Source organism: Rousettus aegyptiacus, unplaced genomic scaffold, assembly GCF_014176215.1.
Source record: "Rousettus aegyptiacus isolate mRouAeg1 unplaced genomic scaffold, mRouAeg1.p scaffold_m13_p_2, whole genome shotgun sequence".
NCBI lineage: Eukaryota > Metazoa > Chordata > Mammalia > Chiroptera > Pteropodidae > Rousettus > Rousettus aegyptiacus.
In genome coordinates, this window is record NW_023416295.1 from 123,421,745 (window position 1) to 123,445,649 (window position 23,905).

The following is a 23,905-nucleotide window of genomic DNA, read 5'->3' on the forward strand; positions in this document are numbered from 1 at the left end:
GAAACCTACTTCTAGTTTTTCTAAAAGTAATGCAACTTTCAGTTGGTTCTGCAGCCTGAAGGTGAGGAAATCAGGTGGTGTTTGCATGGACTTCATTCTGTCTTCTGCTCTTCCTCTGGTTCTAGTTATCTAGTTTAGAGGGTGATATGTATGGGGTTTTTTGTTCTTTAGGCTTAAAATGCGTGGGTGTGGGGTATGCATTTCTTGCAGCAGTAGTAGCTTCACTATTACCTCTTTGGGCCTGTAAGTGCTATAAGCGTTCCTTATCTGTAAATGCAATTTAAAATCTAAGTCATGATGCGCTCTCTCTCTCTCTCTCTCTCTCTCTCTCTTTCACACACACACACACACACACACACACACACACACACACACATACAACCTCACTGGCATTTGGTGGTGTCCTTTCCTCACTTTAGCCATCCCACTAGATATGTGATGTCTCATCATGATTTTTATTTGCATTTCCAAAATGAACTAATGATTGGGAACATCATTTCGCATGCTGTTTTTTTTTTCCTGCCTTTTTTTAAAGTTGCTTCAAGATAGGCAATTTTTAATTAATTTTTTTGAGGTGACATTGGTTAATAAAATTACATAGGTTTCTAATGTATAATACAGTAATATGTCATATGTATGTTGCATTGTGTATTCACCACCCAAAGTTAAATTTCCTTCCATTGCCATATATTTGACCCCCTTTATCCTTTACCACCTGCCCCCTCTTTGGAAAGCTCCAGACCTATTTCTCCCACTAACTACTAAACTGCTGTCTGTGTCCATGAGTCTTTGTTTATTTGTCTTGTTTGTTTGTTGCTTTCAGTTTTATATCCCATATATGAGTCAAATCATATATTATCCACTTTTTCTGTCTGACTTATTTCACTTAGCACAATAATCTTAGGATGCATCCAATAAGTTATGTTCATTTCTTTTGTCCATCTTCATATAGGATTTTTTAATGTTGAGTTTTGGGATTTTTATGTATTCTAGATACTAGTGCTCTGTCAGATTCATGGCTTGAAAAATTATTTTTCCAGTCTGTGGTTTTCCTTTTCACTCTTTTCACAGAGGCATTCACAACGCAAATTAAAAAAAAAAATTTGATAAGCTCCAAATTTTAATCATTTTTCTTTTATAGTTTATACTTTTATTGTAAAATCTAAGAACTCTTTGCCAAGCACCAGACCACAAAGATTTTCTATTTTTTTAAAGATTTATATTTTATATTTTATGGTTAAACCTGTGTTCCATTTTGAGATACTTTTTAAATAAGGTATACAGTTTTAGTTGTGGTTTACCCTTTTGCTTATGGATATTCAGTTGTTCTAGAATCATTTGTTAAAAAAAGGTTATCTTTCCTCAAATTATTGTTTTCTACTTTTGTCAAAAATCAGTTGGGTATATTATGTGGGTCTATTTTTGTTCCAATGATCTCATCCATCGACCGATAATACACTGTCTTAATTACTACAGTTATATATTAAGCCTTAATATTGTTTAAAGTAATGCTGGCTTTTAGATATCCTTAAGCCTGTGACTTTCCACTTCAATTTTAGAATAAAATTGTCTATATCTACAAAAAATCTTACTAGGATTTGGAAAGGAGTTGCATTAAACCTGTTAATCTCACTTTGTCAGTTTGTGTAACTCTTATGCCCATTAGGGGAGAATTGACATCTTTAGTGTGTTGAGTCTTCCAGTTCATAAACACTCTATCTCTCCATTTACTTAGGTCCTCTTTGATTTCTTTCATCAGCATTTGGTAATTTTCTGCATATGTGTCTTGTACACATTTTGTTAAAGTGCATATCTAAGTATTTAATTTTTCTTTGGGGTGATTGTAAATGGTATAGTGTTTTCAATTTCTGTTTCCACATATTTATTATTACTATATAGAAATGCAGTTTATATTTATGCGTTTATGTTGTCTCCTGCAGCTTTGTTAAACTGACTTCTTAGTGCTGGGAATGATTTGTAGACTCCTTAGGATTTTCTATGTAATCATGTTATCTACAAATGGAGAAAGACATTTCTTAATTTAAATCTTTATGCCATCTTTTTATTTATTGCTATTACTAGAACTTCCAGTACTATGTTAAAAAAATTTAATGATAGTAGACATTTTTGTCTTGTGCATAATTTGCAGGGAAAACCATCAGTTCTTCACTACTAAGTGTGAAAATAATGTAGAATCGTGTTGATGCTTTCTTTCAAGTTGAGTTAATTCACCTGTATTCCTAACAGCCTGAAACTTTTTATTATGGATGGGTACAAAATTTTGTCAAGTTGTTCCTGTAACATATCCATAAACTTATTTGCCTGAAACAACACAAATTTATTCTTACAGTTCTAAAGCTCAGAGGTTCAAAAACAATGGGTTCGCGGGGCTGTGTTCATTCTAGAGACTCTAAGAAAGAAACTATTGCCTTGCATTTCCAGCTTCTAGAGGCCTCCTGTATTTCTTAGCTCACGGTCTCTTCCTCTGTCCTCAATCAGCAGCATAGCAACTTCAAATCTCTGTCTCTGTCTCTCTTTCTTTTCCTCTCTCTCGTTCTTTCTCTCTGCCTTTCTTACCTTTGTCTCCATCATCACATCTCATTCTCGAATTCTGACCTTCTTGTCTCATCTCATAAAACCTCATGTGATTATATTGGACTACCCAATAATTTAGGAGAACATTCTCATCCAAAATCCTTAACTTAATCACATCTTCAAAGTTCCTTTTGTCATATAAGTTAAGATATTCACAAATCTGGGTATTAGAACACAGATATCTTTGAGGGAGTAGGCATTATTTTGACTGTTGCAAATGGTATGATTTTTCTCCCTTAGCTTGATAGAGTGGACTACACCAATTGATTTTCACATGATGAACCAGCCTTGCATATCTTGGTGTAAATCTCATTTGGTCCATTTCTGTAACTATTTTTTATATATCATTGGGTTTTATTTGCTAATATCCTGTTGAGGGATTTTAAGTCTAAGTTCATGAGAGTTACTGGGTGTGTGTGTGTGTGTGTGTGTGTGTGTGTTGTCTAGGTCTGGTTTTGATATCGGGATAATAATGTCTCATAAAGTGTATTGGGAAGTGTTCCTAGTTTTTTTTTTTCTTTTTTTTTAAATATTGTATAATATCGGTATTAATTCTTTTAAATTTTGGTTGAATTCTCCAGTGATATCAAATTCAAATTACAAATTCAATATCTTTGATGAATATAGGCTGCTCACTTCTTTAATTAGTCTTGCTTGACGTTTGGTAGTTTGTGTTGTTTGAGGAATTAGTCTTGTTTAGGGAGAAGGAAGAGTTTTTAAAATATAAATTTAATTTACTTAATAGTTGTAGGATAACCCAAATTATTTAATAGTAGTTGAGTCATGGTAGTTTGTTTTCAAGAATTGGTCAATTTTACCCATTTTAAATTTATATATCTAGAGTGATTTTCATTATTCCCTTGTTATCCTTTTAGTGACTGCAGAGATAGCCCTCATTTCATTCTTAATGTTGGTAATTTGTGTCTTATCCCTTTTTTTGTCTTGCAAAAGCTTTGTCAATTTCACTGATCTCTTAAAAAAAATCAACCTTTATCTTAATGATTTTATCTATTATTTTAACATTCTCCATTTTATCAATTTCTGCTCCTCATTATTTCTTTCCTTCTGCTTCCAATCCTTCTCATACCTCTCCAAAAATTAAGGAGAGAACACGTTCGAATTTATTTTATAAGGTTAGCATTACCCTGATACCAATAGAGATACTAAGAGAAAAAGATTACAGGCCATTTGATCAACATAGATACAAAAATCCTCTGCAAATACTAGCAAACTGAATTCAACAAAAAATAAGAAGGATTATACCTTATGATCAAGCAGGATTTATTCCTGGTATGCAAGGTTCAAAGTACACAAATCAATAAATGTAATACACCGCATTAACAGAATGAAGGATAAAATTATATGCTCATCCCAATAGATGCAGAAAAATAATTTCACAAAATTCAATATCTTTTCATAATAAAATTTCCCAACAAATTGGGAGGAACATATTTCAACATGATAAAGGTCTTATAAAAGAAATGCACAGCTAAATCACACTCGATGAAAAAATAAAAACTTTTTCTCTAATATTAGGAACAAAAAGACAATGCCCACCTGCCACTTCTACTCAGCATAGTATTGAAAATCCTGCCCAGATAAATCGGGTAAGAAAAAAGAAATCAAAGGCGTCCAAATTGGAAAAGAAAAGTAAAATTGTTTCTCTTGAAGTCTTAGACTATTTCTATAGGCTGTGGTTCCTATGACAGTTTTTCTGGCTTTTGCATTTTTTTTAACTGCTTCATTTATCTGGTACTACTGAGGCTTTCACCTGTCCTTACTGGTGATGCCCTAGAGACTAGAAGGGTTTACACCAGGTCAGGCTACCATATGTCTCTCAGTAAGGGAGAAATGTGGTGGAATTCTTTCACCATTCACACCTCTCCCTCCCCCCGCCCCCCCCCCCCACACACACACACTCCCACCATTATCTGCTCTGGTATCTCCAGGCAGAAAAAGAGACTCAAAGAGGACAAAGAAGCTTCCTGGTCAGTAGTGGATCTACTACTGTAGTGAAATCTCTCCTTCTAACGTTGGCAACCTGCCTTGATAACTCTTAGTGGGAAAAGAGATATGCTAGGGTGAGGAGCTGTCAGGAAACGTCAGTTCTGGGTGGTCCTCTTCTGTTGAGTGGGGGCAAACTAGCCTCCCTGGTGCTGTGCCGTTTCTCTGGTTCTGAGGTCCTGAACCACTTCACCTTCTTACCACCTTTCAGAATTCTCACTTGGTTATCTTTTGTGCCTTTTCCAGAGATTATGTCATTGTGCTTAGGAAGGAGGGTTAGGAAAAAACAGATCTATATCATCTTTTCCAGGCTGGAATCTTTGATATTTTTTTTTACCTTTCTTTGTTTGTTACTTTGGCATTTTACTAGCGCATGTCTAGGTGACAACTTTAAAATTTCTCTTCATCTACCCTGGGTAGACACTCATTTTGAAAGTTCATGTCTCTTTAAGGCAGTAGGCATTTTCTTTCCATTATTTATTTGTCGACTTCATCCCATTTTACCTTTTCTCTCATCCTGAGACTCTTAATAAGTGACTACTGGCTCACCTGTATAACTAATTTATAGTTTAAAATTTTTTTTTTCTCTGAGGTCTACTTTATCTTTATCATAGTGCTATATTTCTAGGAATGTTGCCATAATATTCAAATATTCGTATCCATTTTTTTTCAATTTGGTTACCATCTTTTTAATTTCTAAGAATACTCTCTTCTTCCCCTCATTTTTTCATATCATTGTATTATTATTTCTGTAAATCAATAGAAATATATTTTTGAAAAGTTTTGAAAAACAAATATAGGTCTTGTTTTTAAGTTCTTTTCTGTTCCCTGAATTATCTCTAATTTTTGCATGATTTAATTTTTTATTTATTTTCTTTTTTTGTCTTTCATTTTTACTCTGTTCCTATTTCAAATCTCCTCTGCTAAATGTGTAATACATGGCTATTTGCCATGAAGCTTGCTAGTCATTAACTTGACATATGAGAAAGGCATTTACTATCATTTACCATGAATTAGGTTTGCTGTTTATTGCTATGATTTCTTGATTGCTACAATGAAGAGAATGGCAAATCCTCACAGGTTTACTCAATTCTTCAGAGACTACTTCTACCATTTTTTATCCTGGGGCTGAATTCTAGACTGCATGGTATTTTTCACTTACACAATGTTCAAAAAAGATGCAGCTGTTTTCTTTATTAAACTCTAATCAATTCCCCATTTTTAGCACCCTTTCACATCTTGACCCTATAGCAAGCTGCCAAAGAGAAGCCAAGAGTCTTATTGTGTTTAGCCAGGCAATCTGCATTCGTAACATACTGACATTTCTCTCTGCTTTTTCCAGTAACTTTCTCCAGAGTCCAGCTGAAGAAAAATTTTGACACTCTCATCCACTTATGAAGACTCCTTTGTTTCTTTTCAGCGTTATTTTTTAGTCTTTTCCTATTTATATTATTTTTATGGTGCATTGGGTGTGCAGTTAAGGGATAATGGGATGTAAATGATTGTGCTAAGTCTTCCATCTTAAATTGCAAGTCTATTCATAACATTTAAGTGCTAAATTACATGTGTTATAAAGATACATTTGCCAACAGAGAACCTCGCTTGAGCCTAATATTTACCAATGATTTCTAAAAAAGAAAATAAAAATACAGTTGCATTATTCTTTCCATGAAAATAAAATTACAACAACAATTTCCCCAAAGAATTAATATAGAAATGTACTATTAGATTCTCTTAAGTTTTGTAGATGTTACAATATTTTTAGAAATATTTTGATCTACTTTGTACCAATATAGAATAAAATATTGGTGAATTTCTGAATATTGCTTCTTTTTCTGTTTTATTAAACTATATATATATTTGTTATAGAAAAAAACCGAAACATGTAAAAGAGTGCTACCTTCAATATTTTAAAAAATATTCGTTTGAATACCATGTCTATATACATGTGAAGCATTATAAGACAATGATATCCTCTTTTATATTTATATGTATGTATTTTAAAACAAGACCCAGAATGTTTCTTTTTTTAATATTCTTTTTTAACTTATTGAGATGACATTGGTTAATAAAATTATATAGGTTTCAACTGCACAATTCAATAAGACATTATCTGTATATTGCACTGTGTGTTCACCCCTCAAAGTCAAATCTCCTATCATGCTAAGTGAAATAAGTGAGATGGAAAGGGTTGAGAACTATATAATTTGACTCATATGTGGAATATAAAACTAAAAGCAACAAACAAGACAAACAAACAGAAACTCATAGACACAGACAATATTTTAGTGGTCACCAGAGGGAAAGAGGGGAGGAGGGGAGGTAGATAACAGAACATTTCTACTATTTCACCTGTCACTAACCAGAATATGATTCTGAAAAGTTATTTTATTTCCCTGGATTTAGTTTTCCAAATGAGAAAAGAGGGGATTACACTAGATAAGTGTGTGTTTTTCTTAGGATTTTTCATTTTATGAAGATTATGTTTTGGTCTGTAAATACAACAGACCAAATGCTGTTTGAAAAAACAGCAGTTAAGTTGAAGAATTTCTAGTTTTATTGTTCTACCTTATTTGCTAATATCTGAACTTCAGTGAAATATTTTGATCATTCTGGAAAATTATTAAAAATGTTACTCAACTATTTAATTAACTTCAATAAATATTATTGAGTCTATTTCTGTCAAAGCACTGAACTTATATTATCAACTGAGCTAAAGGTTGTTTAGAGGACAATACAATATATAGATCAAATATACATTGAGAAACAGATATTAAGAAAGTGCATGCATGTGCTGAAATCATTTTGAAATTTATATACAAATAAATATTGAAATGAGTGTATTTATTTTGCAGGACTATGTGTGATAGATACTTCAAGGTACCTACTACATATTTATTTTAATTTTTTCTTTTTAATTGAACTTGGATATTTTTCAGGATAATAATGCACCATGCAAAGATCATTCAACCTCCTAGACACCCAGGCAGTCAAACTTGTATAATTGACTCATATCTGACCAGCTACACATGTGTCATTCTATTGGTTAGCACTTCTAAAAACCCGTTGATATCCTAAAAAAAAAGTATCAAACTGGTACTTTTCTTTGCCCTTTATTTTTGGAAGAATAAATATGGAAACCATCTTTTAAGCACAGGCAATGAGCAACAGAGTAAGGATACTAGAAAAGAAAGACAAAACTACTCTTGGAAGCTGATTGTATGAAATCGGTATCTCTAACAACTCTGGTCTCCTTTATGTCTAAGGCTTCCTGATACATAAGAAAAATAGATCTCCGTTTAGATCTCACATATAGCAGGTGTGTCGCTATATGTGAAGCTGAGCATTTTAGTTTTGTAGTTTCTTCATTTTCCAATCAAAGAAACATATGCTGATTAAGTAACATGAGTAGTATGATATAACATTAAAATGATCTGTTTTTATTGTGGGTAAGGGCAGCGAACTTATTTCACTTGATGCTTCTGTCATGCAAATTCAAGTAACATTGTATTTTAAAACTTCTCAGAGGGGTGGCATGTGCTTGCTCGGAAGCATCATTTCTAAATATATTTAACAATATTACTGAATTCGGTAAATTCATGGACAGCTCCAGAAAAAGGATGCTGAACATCTAATTATCATAAAACTTGACCTCAAATATAAAGAATAGTTCATTAGGTGATCTAAATATGGTATAATATGTAAAGCATAAGGATTAACATGTCCAAATATATAGAAACATAGAATTGCATAATATGTTTAGAGGATGTCAAATAATTCAATAACTGTCTTTCCTGGTAATCTGTAAACTCTGAGGACAGTAAAGATCTTGTAAATCGCATTTATCTGTGGCACTAAGCACTGTGCCTAGAACATAGTTAGCACCCAAAATATTTATGAAGTAAATAAGTGGATAAACTCGTATACGAAAAATCTCATATGATTTGAAGATGGTAGGGGAGAAAAAGACAGGGAATATACTCATTCTTGTTTAATGATCAATTTTTCTCCTGATTGTGTCTCTCAGAACCATGTTCTTACTATTTAACATCATGAGAATAATTATTTTAGGAAGTCCATTTTTTTTTCTATGAAAGATAAAACAATATGCCTACATATATCTGTCATTAGTGAATGGGTATAATTTTTAAGGGTTCACCAAACATTTAATAGCGACTACTTAGACATTATAGAATTTGAAAAACGAATGTCAGATAATAACTGCTTAATTTACTAAATAAATTACATAAATAAAATTTCAGTATTCTATGCAATTTTTAATAATTTGAGTGTACTAATAATAAAAGACAAAAATTTGAAATATTATAAGCAAAGTTTACTTACTGAAGTTCTATTTAAGAAACATACATGAGTAGTACCAGGTCAGAAGAATTATTTAAAACAAATAATCTAGAGGTTTGGCTCTCTTAATTTAAATAAATATTTCCTGCAGGATAAGACATATTCTTAAAAATTAAATCTGCCTGTCTAGCTAATCTCCATTTCCTCCTGAATTATAGCTTACTTTTACATAAGGCCATAAAAATTGCATTCTTCCATTTCTGTTGGTAATCAGCTGTGACATTAAATGGCATAAATCTTTGTTCATTCATATTCTGCTTCTTCAAAGAAATGAAAATAAAGTACATCTAAAAGTGATCATTATAGAAAGCACAAGGGATTCTAACTTTTTTGTTAAGTTTTTGGAAGTTTTCACTTGGATTTAAACATTTCTGCCATTCATTTGTAGCAACAAAAGAAAACTTGCTTTATTCTTAAACTAGAGATGACAGCTTAAATCTTAAACTTTCTTACAGTTTCAGATCAGTTTAAAAAATATCACTCAGTCAAAGTCCTATGTTGTCTAGTTCAATCCTCAAGGCAATGACAGTGAAGATAACAGCCAAACATGAGGATAATGGGCAACCAGAGAGAAATGATGCATATGAATGACTCTCCTGAAACTGACTCATACTGTTGCATTGGTTGCATTTCTAGACCATTGTATATTTAAAGTTTTTTTACTAATGAAATTTAAATTATCAATAATTCAATGATGGAAGATTGTCTATAGATTTGTGACTTAATTTATAGAGTACTTTTGAATCTGAAAGATTTTTAAAAATACAAATTATAGAATTTTGTATGAAAAAAAATCAACACACCATATTGGATAAAGGAGTATAATTAAATCTCCCAAACATCAAATGTTCAAAAATTATCAACATTTTTCTTGCTCTATTTATTGTCATTAAGTTTACTTACTAAAATTTTAAGAGAAATCTCAGACCTTCTATAATTTTACTTTTATATACTTCAGTTTGTGTTGTTCTAAATAAGAATTTATAATTAAACCACTCTGCTCATATGACACATAACAACGACAAATCTTTGGAATCATCAAATATGCTGTTCATTCTAGGAAAACCACTAAAAAAGTAAAAAAGTAAAAAGTATAATTGATGCTAAAAAGGAGAGAAAATGGAATTAAAAATGCTCAATTAAATTACAAAAGGCAGAAGAGTAGAAGACAAAATAGGAACCAAGAACAAGGTAACAAATAGAAAAAAGCAACACATATTTTAGATATTAATACAACTCTATCAAAAATCACATTGAATAACAAAGTCTACATGTATCAGTTAAAACACAGATTATCAGGGTAGACCAAAAACCAAGATTCAACTATAAGTTGTCTATAAGAATTCCACTTTAAGTAAAAACACACATAAAGATTAAAATTAATTGAATGGAGAAAAATACACCATGCTAACACTAATCAAAAGAAATCAGGAATAGTCATATTAATTTCAGAAAATACAGGTTTAAAACCATTGAAATTTATCAGGGATAATAAAATGCATTACACAATGATCAAAGAACCAATTCCCTAAGACATACAATACTTAACATCTATAAATAGTGTCAAAATATGTAAGGCAAAAACAGCTGGAACTACACACAAAAAAAGACAAATCCATTAATATACATTAAGACTTCAACATTCCTCTCTCAGAAATAAACAGATCCAGAAAATCAGTAAGGACATAGTGATTCAACAGCATAATCGATTGACTGGATATTATTGACACCTATGGACTCTTCATCCAATGACAGCAGAATTCACATTCTCCTCAAGCTCACTTGGAACATTCACCAAGATAGACCACATTCTGGGCCATGAAACAAACCTTGACAAATTTAAAAGACTGGAATTCATACAATGTCTGCTCTCAGACACCATAGAACTAAACTAGAAATCAATAACAGAAAGATAACTGGAAAATACTCAAACATATAGAGATTAAACAACACATTTTAAAATAACACAGGGACCAAAGAAGAAATTTCAAGAGAAATTAAAAAAAAATTTTAAACTAAATGAAAATGAAAATGTAGTTATCAGAATTTGTGGGATTCAGTGAAAGCAGTGCTTGGAGGGAAGTTTATGGCATCAAGTACATATATTAGAAAAGTAAAAAGTCTAAAATCAATAACCTGCTTCTATCTTAAGAAACTATTAAAAGAATAACAAATTAAATCCAAGTTTAGGAGGAAAAAAAGAATTAGAGCAGAGATCAATGAAATTGGAAAAAAGAAAGTCAATAGAGAAAATATTCAAATTCAAAAGCTGCTTCTTTGAAAAGATCAATAAAATTGATAATCCTGTAGCCAGGCTACCCAAAGGAAAAAAAAGAGGGGACACAAATTGCTAATATCTGAAATGAAAAAGAGGACATTGCTACAGATCCTATGGACATCAAAAGGATAGGAAAGGAATACTATGAACAACTTTATGCTCAAAAACTTGATAACCTAGAATAAAGAGATCAATTCTTTGGACACAATACACCAAAATTTACACAAAAAGAAATATATAACCTTAATAGGTCTATATCTATCAGAAATCAAATTATTAATTAATAACCTTACATAACAGAAAGCACTAGACCCAGATGGATTTAATGGTGAATTTATCAAACATTTAAGGTGAAATTGGACCAATTCTCTATCGTCTCTTCCAGAGGATAGAAACAGAAGAAACACTTCCTAACTCAGTTTATGAAGCCAATATTACCCTAATATCAAACCAGATAAAGACATTACAAGAATTAAAGCTAGAGACCAAAATCTCTCTTGAACACAGATGTAAAAACCCTCAAAAAAATATTAGCAAATCAAATCCAAAATTGTTTAAAAATAATTATACACCATGAACAAGTGAGATTTATCCCAGGTATGCGAGGCTGGTTCAACATTTGGAAATCAGTTAATATAATCCATCACATCAACAGGCAAAAGAAGAAAATTATATAATTATATCAATAGATGCAGAAAAATTACTTGGCACAATCCAAAAATTATCCATGATAAAAACTCTCAGTTAAACTTAGAGAACTTCTTCAACTTGATAAAGAACACTTACAAAAAACCTACAGCTAACATCATATTTAATTGTGAGAAACTTGAAGCTATCCTACTAAGACTAGGAATGAGGCAAAGAAGAGATCTCCTCTCACTACACTTTCAACATTATACTGAACTCATGGCTAATGAAATAAGGCAAGAAAAGGAAATAAAATATATATTATTTGGGAATGAAGAAAAAAACTGGCTTTGTAGATAGATGACTTGGTTGTTTCTTTAGAAAATCTAAAAATATTGACAAAAAAAATCCTAAAACCATTAAGTGATTTTAGCAAATTGTAGGATGAAATGTTAATATATAAAAGTCAATAACTTTTCTATATGTCAGAAATGAATAAGTTAAATTTTAAATTAAAAACACAATATCATTTATATTAACACCTTTAAAAAAAGGAAATATTTAGGTATAAATCTAACAAAATGTCTATAAGATATATATGAGGAAAATTACAAAACTTTGATGAACAAGATTAAATATCCAGTTTATATTAAAATATCCCAGATTATTTTAAACATGTCCCTTTTGGAGTTTAAAGTAAGAATCAACTTAAAGTCTATATACATTACTTTGAGTTATAATCTTTTAAGTTTCTTTTTACCTAGGCTACTCCTTCCCCTTTTTAGGACATCTGCTTACCTGTATATCAAAGCTCACTCCAACTTCATTTTCCTCTCATAATGTCTTGTATTTCTTTATTCATCGTTGCAATAGTAGAGAAAGTAATCGAATAAGTTCTCACAAACAAATCTACCTTTATTATTTTCTTCTAGCCTTTTAACTGGCTAGACCTCACTACCTCTCGCAGTACTTCCTGTTTGAACAAGCCATGGGAGGACAGCCTGATATATCCACTCTGAATGTCAGCACGGGGTGCTATTCTATGATGGGCTGAGACTTGGATGCAGAGTTGGAGCAGAATAGCCCTGCTGTTGACTCCATTTTGCCATTTATCGCACAAACCTCAGGGCAACATTTATGCTTCTAGTTTCACAGTCTTCTTCAATACAGAATTCATTTTACTTTTGCCTGTCTCTTCTTTCTACAGAGCATTAAAAGTATTTCATTAAACCAAGTAAGAAAGCATATCCCATGCCATCTCTTCTATCTTTTATTCCTTTATCCCAGTTGCCTGCGCAGGGTCTATCACATTGTAAAATTGGGCAGGAATTTTCAGAGATTTAATATGTAAATAACTTTCCTTGTTCTTTGTCTTTCTTTTGATTTTCCCAATATAGAAAGTACATTCATAATTTTTTTTCAAGTAAACCAGAAGATATTGATCATTATTTTAGAAAATCAATTTCTTTAGGCTTTATTGCTATAGATAATATTGGTTTGCATCAAATCTTATAGCATTTTTGTTTAGAAAAATAATCTTGTTCATCTAATAGAAAGTTCCTGGTTTTACATTGATAGGTACTCATTGTTCTAATTAGATCCAACTAAACGTAGTTGGAGCATAATCTCAAGTGTAATGTTCTTTTTATTTATTAAAAATTATAAAATTGAATTACTTCTGCAGAATTCACGTATTATATAAAAGCCTTGGCATATGGATTGCATTCCCCACCCCCCTCTACTTTTTTGGACTATAATTAAACAGTCACATGTTTTCATGAGACCATTAGCACGTGTTTACTGTTACTAGTTTCCTCACTGAAAATAATTTCAAATTATCTAAATCATCATCCATAGAACATTTTTTCTCCATAGGGAATTTCAGGGATTTCTAAATATTTGTTTTTCAAATGTTTAAGGATTATTTAGGGAAAGATATAATTAAAATAAACAGAAACTTTTGCTAAGAAAGGGAAGAAAAAAAACTCAGATCAGGTGAATCTCTTACTCCTCCATTCCTGGATACAGAATTTAGATATGATTTTAGAGAGACAGCGGTTTATAGTCTTGAAAAAATGCCAAGCATTATTTTTACTTTCTTCTTTGGAAAACGATATAGACTAATCAATTGTACCTAAGTTATATGTATAGATACAGTCTAAAATATTTTTGATAATACACAATGATATAAATACATGTAAAATATTGACATAACTCCTTTGTTTTCAGTTAACAAATTTATAGGTAATTATAGCACATAGACGTTTGTAATCATAAGGATAAAAGATAGGAAGTAACCGTAGGCTATTTCCTCTTTTAAAAACTCATGGCAGAAAGAAAAAGACAAAGAGTGAATGATTTCATTTACATGTGAAATATCAAAAACAAAACAAAAAAATGCCGAACTCGTGGATATAGAGAACAGATTGATAGTTGCAAGATGTAGGGGTTGGGCTAGGGCTAAATGGGTGAAGGGAATCAAATGTATAAACTTCCAAGTTATAAAATAAATCCAGTTTATATAATGTACAGCATGATGACTATAGTTCATAATACTGTATTGTATGTTTGAAAGTTTCTAAGAAAGTAAATCTTAAAAGTTGTCATCACAAGAAAAAAAATTTAACTGTGTGGTAATGGATGTTAACTAGAGTTATTGTGGTTGTCATTGCACAATATATATACATAGATTGGACCATTATGTTGTACACCTGCGAATACTATAATGTTATATGTCAATTGAAAGACTATGATCAATGTGTCATCACCACAAACTTAAGTCTTTGCTCTCTAAACTTCCGCAGTTACTCAGACCAAGTAAAGTGGAGGATTTTTGCAGTTTAGATCACATGCTTTTTCTCTATTCATATTTATCCTCAGGTGTACAACATTCAAAGGGGAATTGTTGAGATGGAAATCTGTTTCAGAGTTGTGCACATTTTTCTGGAGAAAAAATTAATTGTAGAGCAAAAAAGAAGAAAAAAATTTAAATGAAAGACAACAATAACAGAGCAAACTGTTTTTCCAGGGACCTTTAGAGGTCTGAATATCATCTGGAAAACAATAATTATTCTGATTGAGACTGTGAACTTCCAAATTTTTTTTTGCTCTTATTAGAGGACATTGTTATTTAGCATTATTACTATTTAATATTAATGCAATCTTACGCTCTTTTCTAAAATTATATTCTGTCAAATAATCCATTTCAATGTCAGTTTTCTCACTTTGAAGTATAACTTTTTTTATGATATATATAATCTAACTTTTAAAATTTTTCTTTCAGATATGTTGCAATTAAAAAAGAAAAGAAAAGAGCAGATTTAAGGTAAAGGAAGCCAAGAAAGCCAGATAGGCCATTGCAGTTCTAGTTTATAAAAGACAGTAAATGATTTTGCTATTTATTTATTTATTTAATTTTAATTTTAGGCAAGGCAACCCCTGGTTGACCTCACAGATTGCAAAGACCTTGTCATCTTACAATCCCTTATTTTTTAAGTTTTTATGCCTATAGCACCTGGTCTTCCTAGGTGGCCTCCCATCCAAGTACTAACCAGGCCCGACCTTGCTTTTAAACCCTGAGATCAAACAGGATTGGGTTTGTTCAGGGTGGCGTGGCTGTAGGACAGCAAATGATTTTGGATGAAGATCATTTTTAGAATCTGTGTTTGGATTATTCTTCTTGATAAACACATCTTAAAGATGATTATCAAGTTTAATGACAGCCTGCTCGATGAGAAAATGATAATTCAATTTTGAAAGTTCATTTTTAAAAAGAACTATATACTAACAAAGACAGAACTATATACTAACAAAAGAACTATATACTAACAATGTGTGTATGTGTGTGTGTTATAGCAAAATAAGAAGTCAAAGCTTGAAATATAGGTCTTTCTCAAATGGATTGTAAGGGGAAAATTCTCTCACTCTTTTCAGTGCACATAGATTAATTTATTGCTAAAGGTATGTGATAGACATTACTGTATGTTCACAAATCCTATTATAATCTTAACTTGAGTTTACCAATCATTACTGACACACTTTCAAATCGAACTCTGATTCTGGAAGGTAAGGAGTTGAAATAATTTCATTAATAAGATTTTTTTTTTATCATTAATAAAATCAGTGAGCTTCATATGGTAGAAATAGTTCAGAGTATTTTTTATTCTAGTGGAAGATTTAGCCAGGACAACCAGTTTATTTCACAACACATTTCCTTTATGAAAGCAGATATAACTGCCTTAATCCAGTCTCACATATTTCAGTTCATTGACGAACCAACTACCTTTAAAAAGGAAAGAAAACATATGAATGGACCTCGAGATAATCATGCTAAACGAAATAAGCCAGACAGAAAAGTTAAAAATCACATGATATCATTTATGTGTGAGTTATAAACCTAAAAGCAACAAATGAACAGGAGAAACAAGAGACTCATGGACATGGACAATAAACTAGTGGTTACCAGAGGTTGAGGGTAGGGGGGAAATAAACCAGGTAAAAGGGGTCAAATATGTGGTAACATAAAGAAATCTAACTATCGGAGGTGAACACACAGGGTAAATATATATATACCTTACTGTTAAAGTGTACAGCTGAAACGTATTAGATTTCGTTAATCAATGTCACCATAAACAAATAAATAAAATTTTTAAAAAAGGAGGAACTAAAAGCCATATGCTCCTTCAATTATCATAGAGAGTTGAATTATTCTGATTCAATTATATCACTGAAAAAAAAGAAAATTATAGTTTAGTTAAGGAGGTATATCATAAACCAGATCACAGAATAGACTTCAAACAATTTGTGGGTTTCAGGATGAAAATTTCAGGGATTAACAAAGGAACTTCAGTGGTTTCTCTGATAACTGAGTGAATTTATGCTGGAGTTTTCAATCAGAAAGATTTGAGAAAGCAGTTTTTATTGTTGACATTTCTGTTAGGTTACCTTCACCATCTAACTGAAATTCACCCCGACGATATCCTCTCTTGAGTGTTGAGGTGCTACATAAAAGACAGTTCTGATAATAGTAATTAGATCTTTTTTATTGATAAGAAGATTTTAATTTATATGTTTCTTTGGAGCTAGCCTTTTTTTCCCCCCTTTTAGTGTAAAGATCTTTATTTTTCTAAGATTCTCACTAGGATAAATAGTTTTAAACTTGATTTTTAAAATGCCCTGTGGTTGTTTCAAAGTCAACTGAAGGATTTAGGTCTATTTTCTTTAGGTCTATTTTTTTTTTCCTCATTCGATATGTATGCCGAGTTCACTCACAAGGATTTATTGTGGGGTAAACCCAAAAAAATTTACAAGAAGTGAACTCAACTATGGGATCCAATCCAAAAGAGAAAATTAGGATTGAGAGAATTGATAATTTAATGAAAAATGCTTTAATTGAGAAGATTTAACTAAATGGAATTAACATCTCTCTAAATTATTTGGGTTTATTCAATTTCCTAATGCTATTATATCAGAAGGTCTTATTTCCATTATATTTAAATAGCTAGTAGCTTAACTTATGTATTAGGAAGGTGATACAATGATTATTTTTGCATACTAAAAGGGCATTTCTCTTCCACCAAAGTGTTGGAAGTTTTTTTTTTACAATTTTGGAAATATTGTAATAAAACTATAAACTAATCCTTTGTGAATTCACCCTCTGACTTAAAAATTAAAATACTTTCAGTAACATGAATGTTCCTATATGCTTCTCCATGAATCTCTCTCCCATGGAAGTCCAGCAGCAATCATGATCTAAGTTTTGTGTTTATATTTCTTTACTTTTTTGTATAGTTTTAACATATATGCGTGTCTCTCTAAACATGAAAGTTCTGACTGACTTTTAGTATGTACAATTGATACAATGTGTATGTTCTATAATTTTTAGATATAACATTAAGTTTTAAAATTCATCTATGCTGTTTGATTGAAATAGTCTCACCACCGTGTCTTTTGCAATTTATATACATTACTTCACTTAATTCTCACTACAGCTCCATGAGGTACATACTTTTATTTCCATATTAAAATGTGAGGAATCAAAGCTAAGAAAATTGAAGGAAACATCTCAAGGTCTAATTTCAGGAAGGTGACAGACCCATCCATGTTTGGTAGCTATACCTCTCTGACTCCTGAACCTATGCTTTTTAATATACCATAATTCAGACTCATAGCACAAAGAGCTTGAGACCAAATTGTTTTCGAGGTTATAGTATCTCCATTTTATGCATGAGCAAAATGAATATATTTCCCAAAAGTTGCCTATGTGGGAGACAAAACAATAGCCCCACCAAGATGTCTACATCTTAATATGAAAATGTTATGTTATACGATAAGGGAGAATTAATGTTGTAAATGGAAATAAGAATATTAATCTGTTTACCATAAAATCAGGAGATTATCTTGGATTATGTGGGTGGGCTCGATGTAATTACAAGTGTCTTTTAAATGGAGAAGAGGGAGGCAGAAGAGTAAATGAATATACCTGCTTGAATAAATAAATTTCCTACGTGATAAAAAAAAATTATGACTGCTAGCACACTGCATTTTCCAACATCATACTTGAAGCTTTTAAATTTTTAATTAGTAATTTTTGTTGATGTAATGCATTGACATAGCTCAAATTTGAGAGTATTAAAAAAAGTGAAAAAATCCATTTGACATACCTGATCTCCAACTAAACACTTTCTTTCCTTGAATGCAACCTATATTATCATTTTTGTGGTTACTTTCCACACGTTTTATGTTTATGTAACCAAATATGCATATAGATACATGCACACACTATTTTTTTCACACAACTGATAGCATACTATGTACGCTATTGATTGTATAGCTTGACTTTTCGCTTAGCAATATGTCTTGAAAATCATTTCATTTCATTGTATAAAGAACTTTTTAAATATTTTTTAACCAACTACATAAAATTTTATTGCATTTATGCACCATAATTTATTTAGCCATTTTTATATTAACATTTAGGTTGTTCCAGTTTTTTTGCTAGTTCTCATCTCCCAATAATATAAAAAAAGTCTGTTTTATCAAATTTTGTCAACACCGTAAGTTCTCAAGCTTTTTAATTGTTGCCATTATTAAAGAAAAAAAATGGTATCAGTGTAATTTTAATTTATATTTATTTTATTATGATAGAAAATATACATTTTTCATCCATTTTCTTCTCTGAGAAATCTCATTAATTTCAGCTTGAGCTCGTTCTTCTATTATCATCAATTTTTCCATTATTGCTATGTAGGAGCTCTTTATATATTATGAAAAATAGCTCTTTGTAAAATGAGTGTCATGTATATGTTTCTTTGTAGAGCTTTTTGTTAAGTTGCTAAATTTATCAACATTTTATTGTAATGTTAAAACACATAGTTTTAATCTTATATTCAGATCTTTGGTGAATCTGAAATTAATCCTAATGTAAAGAATTAATTTATCAATTTTTTTAAACATATGACTACCAAGTTTTCCCTACACTTATTTTTCCAATAAAATTTTTAGCCAATCAAAATTATGAATATGTTTTGTTACATTGTCCATTTTAATATGTATGTCTCTCCTTGTTCACCCAGTACCACCTACTGCTCATTACTAGGTTCTTCCAGCCGAGCCCAGAAAAAAATATGATTAATAAAAGGAGGACCCAGAGATGTATGTATAGGGTCTTTTTGAGATGAAGAAATGAAAGTTTTTCTTCTATTTTTTGGAGAGGGACCTTAGACTCCTCTTTAGTATCAAGAAGAGGAGTTATAACCTGATAATTATAATCACTAATTAAAAATAATCATTATAACTTGATAACCATCACTTTAGCCTATCATAATAGGTGAGGGTATAATCCTTATTTTTAAAAAAACAAATTTCCTAGAACATAAAGATTCCTTACATAAGTATCCTAACATGAACAAATTTTTCTCTTTGTTTTTCTTAATGGCAGAATGCTACCTACATTCCCCACTCTCATAATATGAAATGCATACTGATTTTGCAATGCATGCGAATATGAAAGACTAAACAAAAATAAATGATCAGAAATATAGACAACTTACTTTAGTATAAACCTTCATTTTGAATCAATATTATGGGTTTCATATTTAAGACAGCAGATAATTCTATTCTAAATAGAAAATATAAGGAATAAGATCACTTTTTAAAAACAGTTAATATTTGACAGAAATTAAAATTAAATATATTTTATCACAAAAATTGAATGGAAACAGTAAATTACAAAAGAAAATCATAAGTAAAAAAGATTACTATTGCACTTTTTTGATATTCATTATTTTTCATTATTTTATGTCAAAGACAATTGTCACATATACTACCAGCACAAATGCACAGACAGAAAACAACTCTATTTTCCAAGTAAACAACTATGAATGAGAAAGATTTTTCATTGGCTTGGTGAAGATTCTCATAGGAACTCAATGCTAAGAACTATAAAACAATAAATAAAAACTAAGAAGCTTCTCTTCTTCAAAAAGTAAAATAAAATAAAACTTATGAAGTTATTCATGGTATCAACTTAAATAAAATTTTTAAAATATATATATTTGAAATAACATAATTTTATATTTAGAATAGATTCTAATTATAATAACAAAGTATAAAAGTATTATTGAGTTTAACTAAAATAAAAATAATTGGCTGATCTCCGTTTATTATTTAACATAAAATGAAGTAGAAAGGCTGAACTGAATACGTTGTATTTATGGATATTCAATACATGTCTGCAACCCACAGGAGAATTGAAACTGTAAGGTAAGGAGAATAATTTTTAAGCTTAAGCACTGACATTATATATCCAAATAAGTGTTTACTCTTTCAAAATAGTCATCTTGCTTTTGACTATTTTAAAATATTTAAAATATTTTAAATTATTCTATTGCAACTGTCTTCTGTAACAGAAAAACAATTCTATGAATTGACTGACAGAAAAATCTGTATCCTTTGAGACTGAACTCGATCTTATGATAATAGTTGAACATAATGAAGATAGTGCTGAGCTCAAGCAGAGTACTATTATTGAGGACTAAAGATAAGATACAGCTAAAAAGACTGAGGGAATTTTAAAATATGGAGTAGAAACAAATTCTGAAAGCACTTCTAAGCAGCGCTGGGAAACTTTCATCAGAAGGAGCATTATAGGACTATTAAATTGCATACCAACTGCCTTCCTCAGTAGATATCACTTATGGGGATATAAATATTCTGGACATTACATTTTAAAAAGTGAGAATCACTCGTATCATTTAGAATCTCATAGAAGCATGTGCATTTACAACAGTTGACATTTTAATCTTCATGGGAGAGAATAAAACTATTTTTTATGCAAATTATAGAAAAATAAAAAAAAACTGAATGGAGACAATTATGGCTAGATCATTTCAAAGTTATATCAATGTCTAAACTCTATGCTGTATGCCTGAAACTAATATAATATTGAATGTTAACTATATTTGAAAAAATTACAATTATAAAAAGAAATAAGGGAAAATTTCAAGATCCTCCAAGACAAAATAAATCCACAAAATAAGAAGGCTTATAACTATACCTTTACCAAAACAAACAAGAAAACCATCAAAGTAAATGACTTGCTATTCTGACAGAAAAGGTACCATTAAACTATAAACTTCGTAAAATGCCTGAAAATGTTAAAAATAAACTTTAGGAAAATAAATTTATATGAAGTAATGGCTGAAATTTAGGAAATAGAATTTTATACAACACAACAGTGAAATTTCAGCATAGGAAAATCTACACACTTCACCAAAAAATCTGATGAAAGAAGAAAATTGTAAGTCAACAGTCTAAAGAGAATTAAATGTACTTGAACAAACATTAATGATATGAAATCACCTTGAATCATAAATTTAGGAATTACAAACAGTAGTGGACAAACATCAGAAAGAAGTTATTTGAATAATTCAGCAAAGAAATGTTAAGAAGACTAATTAGTTCATAAATAAATAATAAGGCAATTATATATATGAGTTAAGATTATGTGGTAATATACAATCAAAGAATATTCCTGACAACAGAAAATTAATTTTAAATGTATTATCTTTAGTATTAGGCATTTGAAGATTTATATCACTGCCATTAATAATTCACAAAGGCTGTCTTTGGTAAATATTTATTTTTGACAGTATTTTTAACAATATAAACTATTTTATCTTTTAATGAAAGCAGCAAATAATATGTTTAGCTTTTTTACTTACTTTGATTTATGGTAAAAGAATTAGACCCTGAATGCTTTAAGAACCCACTATGTTTAGGTGCTCTGCTATAAACTACTATCTCCTCCTCCTCTGGTTCAGTACTTGCTCACTAGCATCTTCTTTCCTTTCCCACTCCTACAGTTCACACTCAAACTGTCAGTTTTGCTTATCCTTGTCTCTGACACACCATTCTCACATTTCCAGGGTAATAAAATAGAGCTTATACTTTAAAAAGTTTGGAGACTCAGTTAAGATTATTAGCAATGTGAATTAAATTGAAAACCTATAGGAACAATATGTATTTGTGTAAGATATGTAATTATTTGATTTTGTTTTTTAACCTCCATTTCTATTCTCTAAAATGTTAATATATCTTGGGTCAAGCAGAGGAATGCAGTTACAGAAAAGTAAACCCACTCTCCTATACAAATTCACAAAAGTGAAGAGACATAGGACCAGTTTCATACCCCTTGATGTTTTTGGTGTCTATTCTCTGATTCTGCAGTTTTACTCATAACATTCTACAACACTTAAATTATGTTTGAGTTATTAGCAGCTTTTCTCATTCAGGGTTCTTCTCAGCTAAATCTCAACAGGCAGTCTAAACTGTGGTAAGATTTACTGAGAATATTAAATAAGGCTATGCTACACAAAGCAGAACATAATTAGTGTCAAAGCCTAGCTCTGTCTGCACATTTACAGTCAATTTGGACTACTGAAAAGTGCTAGAGTGTTTCAAATAATCAAGTCCTGCTTGAAATTTCAGTGACCTAATTTTATAAAACAGAATTGTGCTCCAACTGCTACCAGCAAAATATCTTTAGTTGACTTACAAAATATTATTATAGCAAATGTTATAACTCATTGAGAGTGCTCTGGGACATTTTTCTGAATATATCCATTCTTTATCTTGTCATTTGTACTTAGCGAGGACAGAAATGGACACAGGTTCAGGGATGCTATGGAAAAACATGCGATTTCCACAGCTAAGTCAAGTTCGAAACTTATTTGAACCAAGTTTGAATTTCTTTATGGTGATTTACAAAGATTAAAAATTCTCTTAAAAATTTAAGAAAATATTTAATTCTTATTCTGTGCCAACTGATTTTCATTATTTTAAAATTTACACGAGTAATCCATCCCCATTTTATTAAAATTTAGCAAATCCAGATAGTAAAGTGGAAAAAAATGTACTTTTTCACCCCTAAGAGATAAAAAGTGTTAGAATTTGATTTATATCCAACTAGAATTATTTAAAAAACATATTGCCTAAAAACATGAAACACTGTTTTTCCTTGGCTATATGTTGTTCTGTTCTACACTTTATCATTACAAATAGCCTTTCATTAAGCTTCCTTACATACACTATTTGTCTGTTTATCTTATTATTACCTTGAAATAGAGTCATAAATTTAGAAAACGTGAATTAGAGAGAAAATATATTCTAAGAGTTTTTCTGCAGATTAGCCCAACTCTTTTAAAAATGTTTAATGTAAATATTTATTCTCAAATATCTATTATAAATATCTACAAATATTTTTATTAATAAAAGTGTTTGCTAAAATTTTCCCATCATTCATCTAGGGGAAATTTGTGTGTGTGTGTGTGTGTATGTGTGTAGTTGTTTAAAACAAACTATAGTGAATGATTACATATATAATTTTCATGAGTAGGAAAATATGAAAAATGTATTTCATAAAAGGATAAAATTTTTTAAAATCGTTGGTTGAATGACTTGTGACATAGAAACAAAAATAAATGCTCTCATATGTATTATCTTATTTTACTGAATCCTTACAATTAGTGAGATACCAAT